Source organism: Xenopus laevis, chromosome 6S (genome assembly GCF_017654675.1).
Source record: "Xenopus laevis strain J_2021 chromosome 6S, Xenopus_laevis_v10.1, whole genome shotgun sequence".
NCBI classification, from domain to species: domain Eukaryota; kingdom Metazoa; phylum Chordata; class Amphibia; order Anura; family Pipidae; genus Xenopus; species Xenopus laevis.
The window spans coordinates 17,082,645-17,101,524 of record NC_054382.1 but is presented as its reverse complement, the minus strand read 5'-3'; the positions used below and the strand labels follow the sequence as shown (position 1 = coordinate 17,101,524).

At 39.4% G+C, this 18,880-nt stretch overlaps 1 protein-coding gene across 2 annotated transcripts in view; it reads left to right on the top strand.

The window, feature by feature from the left end:
- Positions 1–3,290: 3,290 nt before the first annotated feature.
- The window catches only part of LOC108719847 (supervillin), a 123,641-nt gene continuing 108,051 nt past the window's right edge, over positions 3,291–18,880 (top strand). The window contains exon 1 of one of the 2 annotated variants that reach the window (XM_041567390.1): positions 3,291–3,340. The gene's annotated coding sequence lies outside the window, so the exon portion shown is untranslated. The remainder of the gene's footprint in view (positions 3,341–18,880) is intronic. The other variant, XM_041567391.1, reaches the window with a different exon arrangement.

Below are 18,880 nucleotides of genomic sequence, written 5' to 3'. Positions count from 1 at the left end.
GAATATCATTTAACCTTGGCAAGAAGTAGCTCAGCAGCTGCCACTTAGCGCAACAAAAGAATAATGGCTCCAAAAATGTTTCCAGAACGTTTATATATTCAGGGAATGTGGGGCTAAACCCTATGTAGAGGTATTGTCCTCTCCTTGCATTAATTTGTTCTGCAGACAACATGGAGCTGTTGGATAGACATCTATTTAATAGGGGATTTAGGAACATTGCATGGAGGAAATAGCTGTGACTTTCCAGTTCTGACTTGCACGGTGACATGAGCCAAACCAAATTTAGCATCCCGTCCTGAGATATTTAAATGGACCTGACTGTCAGATTCTAGGCAGAAGCACCTATTGTGCTCATCTCATTGATCACCGAAATGCTGAGAGGATAGAAGATGTTGCAGTACTGTGAAACCTGCTTGGAAGCTTTTTATATTGTTCCTAGCCAAGACCGTGGCTGCAGGTCTCTCAGCACCCCTCAACTTCTCAGACAATGATGTCAAACGCTCATAAACCCCTAACGACTCAAATTGGCAGAGAGGAGACTAAGCTGAACATCTTAAGAGTTTAAGGGTTCTTGGAGTCAGCAGTGGAAAAAGTAATAAAAGCACTTTAACGTCTAGTTTGGCCTGATTATAAATGTGATGAACACCCAAATTGTGTATATTGAATATGCAGGACATTCCTTCACGAGTGTACACAGACTGGCAGCTGCCATATTGTTTTTTACTCTTTCTTTCCATCACTAGCACCTGATAAGCATCCCTATTGGTCATAATTACATGATGTTCCTTTTTTTGTGATGGGCAGATATTGTTATTTTAGTCTTTAGTCTATGTGACTTCGAAGAGTTCCCTATTCTTCAGAATCACAGAAATATATTCGATACAGCATGTTGTTTTGAGTAAAACCAACTTATTTCAGTAGAATTATTGTGATTTGTTTTATTTAACTGCCAGAGTTGCTGTTGATCATTTCCAACTCCACTCCTCCCAACATTTTGAAAATAGAAAAAGTGACAAAAAGGTTTTCCGTGAGTAGTGTGGCAAGAAATGTTGACCACGCCCATTTTGTGGTCACATCCCTTAATTACCATGTCTATTTTACAAAATTTGGCAGGTTATGGAAAGTTTGAGCACATTTCTGGGGGTTTTAGGGTTTACAAATTTACTAATGAAGGTGAATTACCCTTTAAGCTGCAAGGATTTGTTTCCCCAAGAGACCTGCTTATATTATCTTATGTTACAGTTACTTAAATTTTGGGGTCTGGCCACATGGGCAGATTCAGGGAGATTAGTCGCCAGACGACAAATCTCCTCTTCTTTGCGGCGACTAATCTCCCCGAATCTGCCCATGTGGCCAGACCCTAAAACTTTCCCTGCCTTCAGCCAGCTAAAATGTAAATCACCTGGGGGCAGGCATGCGGAGCACTTCATTTCCCGAAGTTTCCTCGTGAGGCAATTAGGGGCGACTTTGGAAAATGAATCGTTCCGTGTGCCTGCCCCCAGGTGATTTACATTTTAGCCCAAGTTGAGAATCTGCTGCTTTGCTTGTGCTGCACTGCCTGCACCCAGAATCATTACCTCTGCTCAGGTGCAGACAGATGTTGCAGATTTCCGCCCAAAACAAAAGATTTTACATTGTGCACCGAAATCCACTGCACCTGAACGGAGGTAATGATTCTGGATGCAGGCAGCACAGTGGACGAAGAGCAGCTGGGCAGCAGATTCTCAGCCTGCATTTCTACGCAGGTCGAGATCAGTGTGGCCATAGCCTTAAGTTGTCCATACAGAGGGATATATTGGCCAATGATTCAGCCTCTCTTGATTGATCTGAAAGGCTGTTCACCAAAATGATCAGCAAGCCCTAAGCAAATGTTGGAGAGTTGAATTAGACTTGATTGACAAGAAAATCCTGGGGCCAAAGATGTGTTGAGGTTTATGTGGTCCACGAGGGTTAGCTCAGCATGGACCCCTGTGTGATCTGTTTGCAAATTTAAAGTCAAAAAAGTTCAGATGAGCCTGATTTGGGTCCTTACTTGGTTGGCCATTTGGGTAAATATTTACTCTCTTGTTGACCAGGCCAAATGATCAAATCTTTGTATGGGCAGATTTCCTTGACAATGATAATACTGGGTTCTGGATCCACACTTTTGGACAGGGGTTAATGTGGTTTTGTTTACAGCATATATAAACCCACAAATTCTGGCTAATAGTCCATCATGCTGCAATCCCAGCAATGTTCATTAACTGACTTGCATTTCCTTGGGTTTTGTGTCAGTTCCTTGGGTTTTGTGGCAGTTCCTTGGGTTTTGTGGCAGTTGCTTGGGTTCTGTGGCAGTTGCTTGGGTTCTGTGGCAGTTGCTTGGGTTCTGTGGCAGTTGCTTGGGTTCTGTGGCAGTTGCTTGGGTTCTGTGGCAGTTGCTAGGGTTTTGTCGCTGTTTTCAACAGTAGACAAGCATAGTTGCAACAACCGTACACAAGCATAGTTACACCACAATGCATTTTGTCATTTTATAGCTTTGGTGAAACATTCTCGAATGTGTGAGTGTTAATGTTATTTTTTTATATTCAGGAATAAAAATTATGAAAAAATTTAAATCTAGCTATTTAATAGCCGTTTCATAGATATTTTGTTTCCAAGTTTTTATATTTCTGCTTTGTGTTTATTACAGAATAGCAACATCATCAACCCCATGACCCAAGCAAATATTGACTTAAACGCTGGGCCTGGTAGCCACAGGCAGTAAAGAAGTGAACAGCTGACTTGATCCTAGCCCACTTGCAGAGCTATTTATGGCAGTTCAGCCGGCAGCCTGAGCTCGTCTGTTCAAGCCATAAATGGTTGCTCCTTTATAAGGTTACCAGCACACTGCATTTGGCTTTGAGCGGAGCAGCAACAATCTTCTGGTTTCATGTGGTCAAACAGCAGGCATGGATGGAGGCAAGATAGGGAAGGCTAGCTTGTTGGACGTACCATTGCTTACTTTTTCTAAAGACTTCTGAGGATCTGTGTCCTGTTCCAGAGGAATATTTGGGTTGTCATTTAGTCACATGTCCAGTGTACGTAGGTTTTAGGAAAGCTCCCGACTGATATTGCTTGTCTAATAATCTATTTGGCAGCTGCTGAAAATGGCCCTGTGTTAATAGTCTGCACTGTTTTTTTTTTTTTTTTTTTTTTTTGCACCTGGAATTGATTTTTATTTTTTGGTTCTTTTTTTTTTTTCTGTTGAAATCCCCCCCCCCCCTGTCTTTTCTGGTTTTCTCTTAATATTTAACACATTTATGAGGTTGTAAAGACACCTGTTTATCCTGCTTAAGAGAGTGTTGGCTTGGATTCCAAGTAAGTATTTTAGTTCTTTTCAATGTCATATGTGATTGATTTGTGTTATGGGAAACTTATGATTTATCGTTTTCTTCTTTTGTAACCTTTCCAGTTTTTACCATACTGTTCTCACTTGATGTTCTGGCTTCTGTTTGTTAAAATATCTTCAGTCTTGGCGTAAGAAAACTTTTATTTGATTATAACTTCTCACCTATTTTGCAATCCGCATATAATGTAGACCTTTGCAGTAGTTGTATCTAATACAAAACTATTTGGGGGACATATCATAGAAGAGGTTATTTGCACTTGTTTCATACAAGGGGTATCACGGTATTCTGGGACTTGTAGTTTAGCAGCTGCTGTAGGACAACCTATTTGTCATTCCTTGTTTTTCTTCTGTAATTGAAGGGTCCACCAGTTTTGCATTGTTCTAGGCCTTTTCTTGTCTAAGTTCTGTCCTAAGTATCATCATTTTATTTTATAAACCACACAATGGCACTCTTGCTGGTTTGAAACCTTGAGTTTCTTTGCTCAAATACAAAACGTGAGGGCAGAATATATGTTTATGGAACGTAGAGTTGCTGTTATTATGACACTTAGTCGGTTATGTCCATAAATATAGATCTTCATGGATTTGGATTACAGTTGCCTCCGCCATAAGCATAACGTTTCTCACAATGGGCCAGGTTCAGTTTGAAGTTATAACTTTCTAAAATTGAATTCCACTTTTTTCTGTAGACTTCAAACGGGTTTTCTTTAATGTAAAAACCTTGACATTCTGGAGACAAGCAAAAGAGTTTTCTGTGATTGTGCTCTGTCCACATTATGGGTGAGTGATCCAGTGTGGCATTTACTGTGGGGTGGCTTATATACTGACAAATTTCAAAGGGGTTAAAAAATGGAGTCCTAAGACCATTTTGAAGGCCCCAACTGGGCCTTCCTCTAGACATCCCTGTTCTGTGAAGTACATAAGAGAGATCTAAGTTTCAACAATGGGGTTATAACATAAATGTTTCTTAAATTACGGCCTGTAAATATGCCAAAGGCTTTGTCTGCGATTCATAGGAAAAGTCAAAACTAAAGTGTCACCAACATAGCAGGTGTTGGGTGAAGACCCCTGACATACTGCCAGATAACATCTGTGCTTCTATGTGAAGACAGCATTTGGGAGGTATATTTATCCAAAGGGTGAAAACAGAGTTCACAAGAGAGGAATTTCAGAGCTCTCATCTTGATTAGGATTTTTTTTAGGGCATATTTTAGGCATTTGTGACATGCAGTGTTTAATGATGATTCCAGGCCTTACTTTTTAGTTTTTTCATCTGGGTGGATAAAGTTCTTTTACTTAGCAGAGAGTTTCTCTGTGGTCTCGAGCTAAGCTGTGCCCTTTGTCTCTCTCGAGATCATCCTGTAAAACAAACTTCACCGCCTGACTGCTCTACAGCAGGGATCTGAAACCGGTATCTGCAGTTTTGCTTCCAGAACCTGTGACTGCTGGAATATTTGATAACTAGTCCACATGTTCTGGAACTACATCTCCCAGTATACTCACTTGGACAAAAGGTGGTGCTACATAGAGTTTATCAGTATATTTAGGTTTTAACCAAGTCATAGCTCCAGGTGCAACACCAACTAGCTATCCAAATGTCCTATTGTTTATATTTGTTTTGGGGGTTCACATTTCATAGTATTGTAAAACAATATCTTTGGTAATAATTGTGGATCATAATGATAATGCCGATGAACTATACCCAAAGCTTTACTGTCCACATGCATCACAGTGTTCAAGGTTCCCTTTCTGTCCTGAAGAATAGGGATAGATCTACATCGTTTTATCAATGTGCTCAGCCCCTCTTTATAGAGTATATTCCTGCTCATTTACTTTTCCTTGACTCTGGGTTGTTCTCATTTTTTCACTTTTGTTTCCCTCCTAATTTAATTTTGCGAGATCAACATCAGCTGAAACTTTATCCAACTGTTTTTATATGAAAGGATTTTTAATTATTTTGCCAATGATTCATAAAGGGAAACCTGATAGAGTAAAAGGCTTGGTGGAAGGTGTTTTGGAACTTGTTAAGGTCAAAGGTGCATAGACTTGAATGTTTCCAACCTTTGATTCTCAGAGGCAACCAGGAAGCATCAATGTACCCCTTGGCTTTGCTTATTTACTGGCAGCCGTATATTTGAGATACATCTCTGTGCTGGAGTTGGCTTAGAGTTTGATTACTTTCAATCTGATACAGGCTCTCCAAAATGGAGACGGTAGTTTAAAATCCCAGTATCAACTCCTTGTGACCTTGTGCATGTCCCTGTTTCTCTAGGTGCAAGCAAAGATGGCACTGTGTATTTTGTTAATAGCAGTGAAAATAGTAATTTATCTATGTTCTCTGCAGAATTATACTTGCCATTTAAGGCTCTGACATTTTCTGTATCAAAAACTTCCACAGTATTTTGTGTTAAATCAGTCTTTTTGAATGTTATATCTTTCCAACTATGAATGTCACCTGAATAGTATTATACCAACCCAACCTGTAGACTGGCTACTTCTCAACTTCCAATTGTTCTTCTCGATAATGAGAAGGAAATACCGCATAAATAGGATTTTCTATATATTTTTTTTTCTACAAAGGGCGACAATCCAACTTCGAACTGATTTGGATTAATAGTACTGTACAATGCTTTCCTTATATCAGGTTTTTATTTAGAAAAACCAAGAATGTGTTGCCTATTGTTACAAAATGCTACTTTTGGACAACTTTTATTAGATCTTACACAGTTGTTATATTATGTGCTTGTGGGGGGGGGGGGAGTGCCCTTTATGGTAGTTATGAGAGTAGTTACCATTAAACACAACACTCTTTCCTGCATAGATATGTGCATTAGAGAGTTTCACCCATTGTCAAAACATATTACCTAATCTAATGGTTACCCATATGAATAAGTCACCAAACAATTTGTATACCAAAGTGTTGGACTATAGTAGATGTTTTGAACATTTTACATTCGTGACAATGCTTTTGTCACACATGAAGCCTCATTTTTCATTTCAGTGTGTGACTAAAGTAGTAGCAAACTCTATAAAGTGAATGTGCACCCTAGTATATATATATATATATATATATATATATATCAAAATCATAGCACACTACAGCCCATAGTCCCCATTAGGACTGTTGGGGATACCACATTGCAGTATAGCCATTGTTTTAGGTAAGGAGAAGGCAGACAAGGTACAAATTATGCATCATGGGGCTCTTGAGGCTTCAGTTATGTTGCTGAGTGGGAACTCGCTTTTTAAACACTGTAATGAAGCCCATTGACAGTAACTTGCGTATTGGCATGTCAGATATCTGATTTCTGCATTTCGATTGGGTCAAATCCAAGGCCTGAAAATAACAGCCTATTGCGCTAACCAAGAAGCCGTACAATCAGTTGCAATTGATTTGTGTGCGAAAATGTGGGATGATTTGTGTGCAATTTTAATCTTACAGAAACAATTCATCTGGCAACACCAGTGTGCTCTGGCTTTTGCTTATATAGATTCGCTATGGAGATATAGATAAAGATTTGCTTTTCTGTTTAAGCTTTTGACAGCTGCTTTTACTTAATCATCTCTCCAGACATAGCACTTTTATATTTAGCGATCCTCTCCCATTTCTGTTGATCTGTGATTTATATTGTTCGATTGATAATATTTTTGCTCAGTCGCACTTTTTGTGTTATGGTGTAGTCATTATTAATGCATGGTCTCTGTATGTGCAAAACACTTTCAATAATGTAAATCAATTGTTCAGTGTATGTCAAGCTGGTGCACCTTCACGGTAGAGAGTACCCACAATTCAATGCCCTTCCTTCTAGCAGAATAATCAATATACCTTCTTTAGCTGCAGAAAAAAAGCTAAATATTACGCGCTTCTGGCTCATAATATGAGAAAGTACTGGGTTATAAGCAGTTTTATTAAGTGAAAAACACCAAGTATATACACAGCATCTAGTCCTGAAGCCAAGACCTTCCAGTAGTTGAATTCATTCATAATTGACCCTTGCTGTGTTTTTTCACAAGTTTGCATACTGTACTATGCATTATTTTAGGATAGAAGTTCCCAAACTCTAGGGCTGGGGAGCCCCCCTAAAGGCTCTTTCGGGCAGAAAACCTGATTGCTCTTCTGGTTACTCTTGGAAACCAATCTTGAATGTCAAAGTGAGATTCGAACTATGGTTTAATGACTGATACACCAATGTTTTCTAATGTTTATATCCTTGTTGTGAGCTAAGTGGGGTCCAGGTCAAATTTTGGATCTCGGCATTGAACCATGTATTGGAAAAACATTCTAGTAGACCGAGAATTAGAGAGTCCATATCTGTGTATTGGCAGCTACAAGGATTGTGGTAATAATGATGTTACTTATTCTTAGGATCTCTTGTACCAGCCCTGTTGTACAGCAGACCTACGAAAACTGAAGATTCATGTCTTTAGTTGCTCTTTGAGTTTCTATATCTGGTCAGCCATCTCCCTAATTCATATAGGCAGCTCTGGGCTGTTGAAGGTGCTTACTTGTGGCCTAAAGTGCATATTTGCTAGCCTTCATGCTTGATGGTTCTCAAAATGTCTGTAGTTTCGTACGGCACTGTATAAGGGTAGAACTACATGGGCGACTTCGCTTCCGGCAGATCCTACGCGCTGGACGAAAAATGAGGTAAGAAATACAAATGTCGGATTATTTTTGCATAGCGATGGAAACGCTCCGAAGTCTACCCTATATGTAGGTTATACAATAGAATCAATAATTTTTTCAACAGGACTGTATTTAGCTATGGTGCTGTGCCAGGCACTGGACCTCAGCCACCCACTCATCTGCAAACCAGGTGTGGGCCCTTTGGTGCCTATGTAGAAATATGGCCATGAATAGCAGCAGTAGTGTTACTTGCAATGGTTGCATCATAATTTGGTTACACTAAACCAGTGGTCCCCAACCAGTAGCTCGTGAGCAACATGTTGCTCTCCAACCCCTTGGATGTTGCTCCCAGTGACCTCAAAGCAGGAGCTTATTTTTGAATTCCTGGCTTGGAGGCAAGTTTTGGTTGTATAAAAACCAAATGTACTGCCAAACAGAGCCTCCTGTAGGCTACCATTCCATATAGGGGCTACCAAACAGCCAATCACAGCCCTTATTTGACATCCCCATAGACATTTTCATGCATGTTTCTCTCCAACTCTTTTTTACATTTAAATGTGGCTCACGAGTAAAAAAAGGTTGGGGACCCCTGCAATAAACTATACAAGAACAGCGGGACTATAACTAACTTATGCCTTCTTCCTTTCTCACACAAAGCAGCAGTTCTGTTTTGATTTATGGCTGAGATTCTGGCTATCTTTATAACAGAGCATTCTGTTAATTGCTTTCAGAGATCCTACACAAAACAAAGTGTAAGCAATTATAATCTAATTGAATGAATGCTGGAAGAGGTTTATGTTTTTGCAAGAAAACCTTTTCCAGAATCTCCCACCCATAGCACAATTCTTATGACTTTTCTTGCTTACTTGTAATTTTTCCAGATGCCATGATTTGATCCCTTCTCTTTTGGAGCTTTTATAGTCCAAGCAGAAGTGTTTGCAAGCTCTTTAAATGTCTATCACTGTCAGATTTTTAAAGCTACAGAATGTTATTTTCATCACCTTGCTAAGTAAACCCACAACTGAGAGTTGAACCGGCTTTCATACTTGTGTTGGCAAAGGAAAAGCATATGTAGAAAGAGTTTTGCAGGTGCTAAATTGATGCCCAACCTAGATGGAGATCTTGGAAATGCTTTGAAATCCTGCAACCCTGGGTTTTCAGTAATACCCTTTCAGTGCTACTTATGTGTGCCGGGTACTTCCATAAGAATCTCCTTATTGATCCTGATTTAGTTGGGATGTCCATTAGCTCAATACAAGGTTCCAAAATGAAAACATGATCAAGACTTCGTTATAGTTCTGGGATAGCTGACCATAAATAAATGTTTCCTATCAGAATGTATAATTTTTAGTCATACCGACAAATTTTGTTGCATATAGAGTTCCCAAGGTGAGAATAGCAATAAACCTTATCGGGAACTGAAACTGATAAACATGAGCCATGAACAAGTTTAATATATTGATTGGACAGGGTTGCTTGCATTTTTGATTGTATTCCAGCTCTACAAGTGTCTGTCCTTACACCTAGAGAATAGTCTGTTTTTCCTCATTTGACCAGGATTCTCCATTTCAGGCTGTGTCTTTGGTGCAATTTGGTTGTGCTAAGCTATTTTATATGTCAAAGCTCATTCAAAGTGAATAAAAATCTCAGTACCTGTGTAGGTCTTTTAAGCACCAATCCCGATTGCATTCCAAGAACAATAGCAAAGTCAGGTCAGGATAACAAGTATACCATACTGAAATGTAAAATGGCCGACGTTCTAGCTGTACGGCCAGATGAGACCACTATGCTCCCAACATCTAATAACTGACAATGAACAACCGGTTAAGTTGAGGGAAATGATATGATGCCAATTTCCCTTTAAGAGGATACATGAGTAAGCCTCCATTATTAACCACTTACTAATCTTAAACGGGACTAAAGTAAAACTATCCAAAAATAAAAGTTTGAATCCCGGAGCTATGGTGTTCCCAAATTCCAGCAATCGGGCTCTCCTCCGCACGTTATAAAACACTCTTCAGATATGAATTGCTGTATCCCTCAAAAACCAAAGTTTATCGAGGGGGAGATAACAGAAAGTTTTATAGAGTGTAGTATTTATAAAATAAAATTCGGATCTCACCCTCAGTGATACTTTATAACAACAGTGCATTTGTTCACCACTTCTTTCTCACTTTTTACTTTCTCCGTAAAAAGTTAACAAAACAATCCGTGATTGAATATAACACACTTTTAAAACTGTGAAATTATAAAATCCCCACCAATCACATTAGCTCTATGAGCATAGGGTGCTGTGTGCAGTGATTCCCACAGTGTGAGTGCGTAACTAGGGAGGTGGTGGTATAGCAATCGACCTCTAGAGTCCTAGTGCCCCCAGTGGTATATTATGCTCACTAGACGTGAGACAAGGAAGGCGTTGGTTAAAATCTATTTCTTCCTGTTCTGAGGCTTCTTCTTTATCCGCTTAATGTGGAGAGAGAAACGTGCGAAGCGTTTTTCACAAGTTTAATAAATAATTAAAATCACACTCACAAACATCCATTGTCAAACCGCATTACAGAGTGTCCTGTGCATTCCGTATTGCGCTTTCGGTTCCTCAGCGTCCCTTAGTCCAATGCTCATATCGGTGACACGCTTCCGCAAATTCAGAGCGACTGTGTTCTCGCTGACGTGTTTCGCCAAACTGGCTTCCTCTCAGAGCGATGACGTCCCCTCCTGCTCGTCACTTATTTATCCTCCACAATCGTTTCGCATATCTTCAAACAACTTTATTAATTCTCTGAAGTTGTGAATGTTACTCCAACACCCGGTCATAATTCATGTATGGATATGAGAAGGCTGAAGGTTTGCTTTGTGAAGGTTGACCTCATTACCATGTCGGGCATTTTTAAAGTGTGTTTAAGAATGACATAAATGATTTCTAACAAGGAAAAGGAGAATGTCGGTTGAACGTTCTGCACACAGAGATGGGGGAAGGAAAAGCTTTTCATTTCTGGCCCCAAGTTAGCTTTTAAAGTAATTGCAAAAATGATTTTCTAAAAAAAAGATGTTTATGCCAGAGATGCTAATGTTACCTGTCTGCACAGCCTGTGAGCTTGAGCACCCAACCTGAACCTAGGGCTGAGTAATGTTGATATTTTCTACCACACCAGTGAATTAATGGCTTCTTATTAATTAATTCAGCTAGAGAAGAATGTTTATAAATGAAAGTGGTATAAATGACTTAAGCTGGCCAAGGACGCAAAGATCTGATCGTACGAATCAATGTACGATCAGACTTTCCTATCTCCCGACCTGCCACTAACCATTCAGATGAAAGTCTTACCATTCCGAACAAATAAGTAGTTAAAGAACAGATCAGCCGATGTTCTGGCCCTGACAGCAATCGTACGATAGACAAAGCTAGTGACAGTCTCCCACTGAAAATCGTAAGATCGGCAATACATGCAGAGATATTACCAGCAGCCGGCAGGAATTTTCTAACCTGATCCGATCGACCAAACGACAGATCTCCGCCAGACGAAAAATGTCGGGACCCTCCACACGTTCAGAAAATCGTACGAATCCTCGATTCGTACAATGAGATCTTTGCGTCTATGGCCAAGCTTTACATGGGGTGACAGTACATTCCCCAGGAAGGTGGGAATCTCTTCTGACTCACTCGACAGTATGTTCATTGACATGGACTTAAACACTGTATTTTGGTTTAGATTATATTGTATCAAGCAAAAGATTTGAGAACAGGCACAGGCATGCTGAACTTGTGATGTTAGCAGTGCAGTTACACCATGGTGTTGTCCGTTACATACAGCCCTCATGGACATACATGAGCACTCTTGTCATACATAACATTACGCTTGGATTTCACCAAACAACTGTATTAGCCCTCGGCTCATCTGTGCATTGGCCTATTTTTTTTAAATATATACAGAAGCTATAGGTTATTTTAAAGGCCCAACCATCAATGATCACAATTTACTTTGATTTAAATAATGTACAAAATTCTATGTGTCTTATGCCATTAAGAAATATCAGTTTGCATGCAATTGTCATGGACCGGGAACCAGGCAGAGGTGACAACCGGTTAGGGCATTGTGGGTAATGGTGCTGGGTTAAGGTTCCCTTCTGATTTAGAGAGTAGAGCTTTGCAGGAAATATCAATGGATTGTCTCAGCTGACAATAAAACCCAAAATTTATTTTCCAGTTACAGCACAAAGATTTGCATCTGGGAGTCCGCATGAAATTTCAATGTAACGCATGAAACAATCGCCATGGAATGCTCACAAACAATCTCAGCTGGGGAATCGTTGCTGGGCACTTAAACAGATCCATTTGGAAGCACAATGCGTATAGTTCTGTGTACTTGCCGCATTAGCAATTTGTACTAACGAGGATGGTGGCTATCAGGGATGTAAAGATGGAGTCGACCTGTGCAAAATTTGAATATATATTGATAATATACCCCCTCTTGCAGAATATATGGAAATAGATATATCCTTATCACATATCTATAAACTAACTACATCTTGAGGTTACTGTAGCCTTGGCTTATGATTGGCCAAAAGGTCATCCACTAATCTGATATCCAGGGTAAATTACCTTAAAAAAAAGGGGGCATTATTCCTTGCGATTATATTACATCGGCAGATATATTTCTGAGGTGCCTGGGGACACCTATGTGTCTTAGTTGTTGATGTTTGGAGATATGGGACCTTAAAACAGCATTTTAAGGAGCTGCCCTCTAACACACAAAGTCAAGTTGCTGTTCCTTGACTTATACCCTGACAGTTGATCTATGTTTGTGAATCAATGTACCTTGGGATCTGCTAAAGGTGTGTTCCGAGTCCGTTAAGCCAGAGAACTTTTATAGCCTACTAAGGAGTGTCCGAGCAGCCAGATACTGAGAAAGGATTATGGAGACTAAGGAGGGTGGGCTGCATGTATTTAGCTTTAAAGATCAGCAGATTGACTAACACAGTGCCCCCAAAGGACCTATTTCACTAAACTCCAGCCACCATGTGACCTGGCAGTCCAGCTTGCCAAATATGTTGGCCATGGATATGACATATTACAGCTATTAACTAGAATTATGGCTCATTAGGTGACCAATAACAAGCCTCTCCCAAGTTATTTAACATTTTTGGAAATATTTCTTGTGACTCATTACACCTGGCCATACTATCATTGGTATTCCTTCTTGCACTGAAATATCTAAATTGTTGTCTCATACTATTACTGCTGTGCTTGTACTAGGTAGGTATAACCTTCATCCTATAAACAGAGCTATATAACTCAAAACTTTCACTTTCACCTTTTAATGGTTATTTGATTACAGACAGATATTACCGAGATTCTAGTAATAAGGTACTTCGCCTTGAAAAAGTAATAACATTGTATGGCCCTTTCTTCTTTATAACAGCATTGTATCACCAGGACCTCTGTCTAGGCCTGGACGTCAATGGTTACTGATTAAGATGACTGATATGATTGGGAACTGGCAATTTTACATTGAACTATTTTGCCTGGCAATTTTGAGTTGAGCTAGCATGGAAAGCAAGAATGGCTGCTCTCAGACTATGGCAAGGAACCCCTATTTGTTTTGATACTGATATATGTTAATGGTAGCTGCTAAGGCTAGGCCGAGACCATGCTGACAATCTGCAGCCCTGCTGCTCCCTTTGTCTTCTGAGCTGCATCTGCCTGCATCCTAGCAGAGACCATTCGTCCGTGTGCAGGCAGATCAAGAACAGAGTAGCAGCAGGGAGCTGGCCAGGCGTTTCTCCACAGGCCGAGATCAGCAGTCTCCTGGACCTAGACTAAGGGTCTGAACCACTGCTCTACAAGTACTGCCATTACCTCAATATCAGCCTGGCATTTTGATGTTATGGTCAGTTGTTTGGATATGAAAAAACACAATACAACGTCACCTGCCCACCAATTTAAAGGGATACGGTCATGGGAAACAATGTTTTGTTTTGTTTTTTTTAAAAAAAATGCATCAGTTAATAGTGCTGCTCCAGCAGTATTCTGCACTGAAATCGATTTCTCAAAGGAGCAAACTGATTTTTTCATATTTAATTTTGAAATCTGACATGGGGCTAGACATATAGTCAGTTTCCTAGCTGCCCCAGTCATGTGACTTCTGCTCTGATAAACTTCAGTCACTCTTTACTGCTGTACTGCAAGTTGGAGTTATATCACCCCCTCCCTTTCCCCCTCAGCAGCCTAACAGAACAATTGAAAGGTAACCAGATAGCAGCTCCTTAACACAAGATAACAGCTGCCTGGTAGATCTAAGAACGACACTCAATAGTAAAATCCAGGTCCCACTGCAACACATTGTTACATTGAGTAGGAGAAACAACAGCCTGCCAAAAAGCAGTTCCATCCTAAAGTGCTGGCTCTTTCTGAAAGCACATGACCAGGCAAAATGACCTGAGATGCACCTACACACCAATATTACAACTAAAATAAATATACCTGCTGGTTCAGGAATTAAATTTTATATTGTAGAGTAAATTATTTGCAGTATAAACTGTGTAATTTAGAAAAAAAATGACATTATAAAAATCATGACAGAATCCCTGTATACTTCCATATACATATACAAGTTAAATAGTCCGGGGGGGGGGGGTCGGTTGCTCCTTTGGGATTACATTTGAGTATGAGACAATTTGCAGGGACCAGAATGTCGCTTAAAATGTAACATGCCGAATAACAGATTTCTACTTCTATTTAAAATTTCAATGAAAATAACATATGAATAAATTAATAATAAAATTAAATGTTGAACATTTAAGATATTTCCTTTTTTAATGTTAATATCAATGTTAATATCAGCTGGTATTAGAGGAATAATTTAGAAGTAGACGACCATATAGAAGAAGGGGCCCTTGGAAATACAGGGAGGGTGATGCTGCCACCTAAGAGGTAAAATAATAACATGACCTGGGCTGTTTTAGGATTTGAATGTATACCAGGGAGCAGCATCTGTTCTATTGACAAACAACCTAAACCTCATTACCCAGCAGTGAGAGTTGCTGCTTAAAGCACAAATAGACAATTTCCTTATTGCAGAGTCGGTGAAATTTTCTGTACACCGACAGTGTAATGGGTATTCCTGGCCCGGTACCAGAGATTTCAGATCGCTGACATGGAGAATATTTGTTTATTTATTGTATACAGATTCATTAAACTGTGTTTATAAGCCATGATTAAGTTGTCTAATACGAACCGTCTGATGGGAATTAATTGGCCTTTAGTGTCTAAACACTTGCTAGTTTTACAATTTTGTAACGATAAAAAGATTCCAATAATAAACAAGCAGAGGGTGAAGACCATGTCACATAAGGGGGCAAATACGGTTCAGTGCTGGAAGATTCCAGCACCTTTTCATCACACACTAGTGCAACTACAGTTCCCAGCATCCTCTGTCGCCTATTAAAAAGCCTTTTTAAATATTTTCTTTTTGGGCAAAACCTCAATGTCACTCATGTAGTTGGATTGGCAGACAATATGCAGAAACTGTATGGTGAGTGCCAATGTAAAGACTGTGGCAGAATGCCACATTGAGATTTTTTGGGCAATGAGTTCTACATGTGACAAATCTGCCAAGCCAATTCTGTGGTGTGCAAAGCCAATGGCCATCAATGTACCATATCCACAGAGTCCAACAAGAAGAGGAGCTATTGAATCATGATGATCTGTCCTTTTGTTAATAGCAACTGGCCTATTATATTTTCGGGACCATGATGAATTGAGGTTATAATATGGTTGAGCCATACCTCCAGTGAAGTACAGTGGTGGTAACATCATGGTCTGGGGCTTGTTTTCATTTGATAGGACTGGGTTCTTGTTTAATTCAAAGGAAGAATGGATGGTGCAAAATATAAAAAAAAAAATACTGCAAAGGAACCTGCTTCAGACTGCTAAAAATAAAAATGAAGTTTGGAAGAAACTTCACCTTTTAGCAGGACACTTTTGGAAGAACACTGATCCCAAACCAAAGACGAAGGCTGTCCTACAATGTTCGGTCCCAGATCTCAATCCGACAGAGTGTGTAGAACCCTTTGAAGATTGTATTCACCCTGTGCTGGGTTAAATGCGACCAATGAATGGGTGGATCAGTGTTCCCCCAACATCCCCAAGCCATCATTTATTTTAATAATTCCCAGAATTGTAAAGGGTCAGCATTTGGTTGCCTGAAGATACTTTTATGAAGCACATAATGTTTGTTTCGACACGCATTTATTCTGTAAACAACATGAAAAATGGGAAGATAGCATGGTTTCACGGATGACAAGGGGAGTTTGTGTAAATGTTTATTCAAATGTTAAAAATGAAAATATGTAGATATTTATAACTATCCTAAATTTATCCTTGCCTAGTGGCATTTTCAAGGTCTGCTCACACATTGTTAGCATCTGGAGAACACCGGCACAAAATATGTGATATTAATGTTAATCAATGCTATTTCACTGAGAACATTTGTCCTACCTTCATTTTAAAGGACTTTGGGGGCATAAGACCATGTCTACATACCATTATGATGTTGCTCATTAAGGCCTCCCCTTCCCAACCTATATCAGATCTCATTGTAAGACTGTTTGTAGATGTGCCACTACACAGAGCCAATTCCCACGTGAAAAGGTAATTTTATATTATTACAGAGCATTCGTTTTTTTTAGATGGGGTCAATGATCGCCATTTGAAAGCTGGAGAGAGTCAGAAGAAAAGGGGCAAATAATTAAAAAAAACTTTAAAAAAATTAATAAAGAATACCAGTTGAAAAGTTGCTTAGATTTTGCCAGTCTATGACATACTAAAAGGGAACCACAGCACTTCATGCCTCCATCTGTATTTAAGGCATGCCTAGAGATGAGAAGGACCTCCACATTTTCAATCAGAATTCCCTGCATCTCACTGGTTTGTGGTTGTTGTACTTTGTGATGCATTTGCAACGGCTCCATGTGTGGCTACCAAACACATGTAGCCAGGCATGTGAAAATTCTAAATGTTTTTGCAAAGTGACCCATTTTAGTGCACTTCAAATGGCATGTGATTGGTCCAGCTTGTCAGAAATCAGTGAAAGTTGGAGCAAGTTTCAGGTCCATCTCACTTAGTTGGTCCTACAAAGTAGGATGAAACTGCTAGTATGTTCAAGAGTAGCAAGATTGTCTAGCTACAGAAGGGTGGTAATCCCTACTTATAAATAAAGGGTATATTTTCCCTTTTAAGCACTTAATCGTTTTGAGAGTCTGGCAAAACTTCTTTACAATAAGAGGTTTATTGGTTTATGTGCCTTTAACTTGTGAAAACATCAGAAAGGGGCGAGGGTCATGTATTTTATACATTTTGCACCTTGATTAATGTAATGTAGAATTGAGAGAAGGTTAAGGACACACTAGAGGTTGGTCTCCTTGCCCAGGGCTTTTTTTTGGTTCACAGATGAAGCAGTCCACAAATGGCATGATCTTAAATAAATAAGTGGAATTGCGCTTTAACCTGGGTTCTCTGCCTTTTATACATCCATTTGTCAAGATATTGTAGTTTAATGGTGGACATGCAACGACTGCCCACACATGGTGGTAACTGTGATATATACAGACTGAAATGATTGCTTAATGGGCATGAAATGCGTAGGGCCTATGGAGATGTTTACATTTTAATAAAAAATTGCTTTTGCTTTATATCTGTGTCCCCGGATTTCTAAAGTGCCAGGCAGACCACTGCTGTCTGTGTACATAAATAATTGTTTACCTTTCATCGAGCTGAGGGTCTGTGTCTGGTTCACCCAGACTGCTAATTCGACTTCGTCTGTTATACACCTGTAGCAACTTTTTCTCCCTTTTGTAAAATACAACTCCCAATACCCACAACTGCTTTTGGTTGCCAGTGGATTGCAGGGAGTTGCCCGCTAACCTCTCTGACATACCTCTCTGATCTGTTGACTGTGTTAGCAGCTCATTGACATCTGAATACCATTTTTTCTCTTTTTAATATAGGCCATGCCCCCCTCTTTTTTTTTTTTTTTTTTTTATAGCAAATCCCCTGACGAGTTCATTAAATCCTCATTTTCCTGTTCAATACCCAGAAGCCTATTATTAGCCACATTAATTTCACATCACTTAATTTTCTAATCAGAACTGATGACCTGTTTCTGATGGGACTTGGTTGCATCACTCATTACGTTTATAGAGCCTGTTGGAAAGCATGTTTCTCTTGCTAGCCTTCTGGAATTGGCTCCATAAAGTGTTGTCTTTATCTTATAATACATTATTTTCTATAGCCCCTGACACTGCCTTGTTGACTTGTTGGATCTCCAATCTGGCCCTTTCCTTTCTTTCTCTCTGCCCAGAAATATTATCGTCTTGGAACCATGCCTCCCACGTTCCCCTTCTCTGAATCACAACTGAACTAGTGTCCTCTCTTGTTGCTGCATAATACTACTACTTACACTCAGTTTATTAAAATAAACATTATTATTCCCAAAACATTATTTCCAAAGAAAAGCCTCCAGGACACATGTATAATCAGTTAATGTTTTGTCACCAGCAGAGAAATGACAATACCAAATATTGCTGGTATCTCCTTGCTAAAATACTCTAGATTTGTGTCATATATGTACATGGTTTTCTTTTGAATTTAACCCTGCCCTGGCATAGGCCGTAAAATCTATCTATCTATTCCATTAGGTTATGAATGTTTCTGTGCTGGCTGCCATGTCCCTAAGAGGAACTGCATGTATAGATTATTGCTAATGGTTTCCGTTTGTGTTTGTCAGTAAGCCAATTTAGGTTCACTTTTATATTCAAGAAGCCGAAGAGGGTTCTGCAAACAGTTGATAATATTTAAAAAGCTTTATTTCAGGCTATCTCTAAAACAA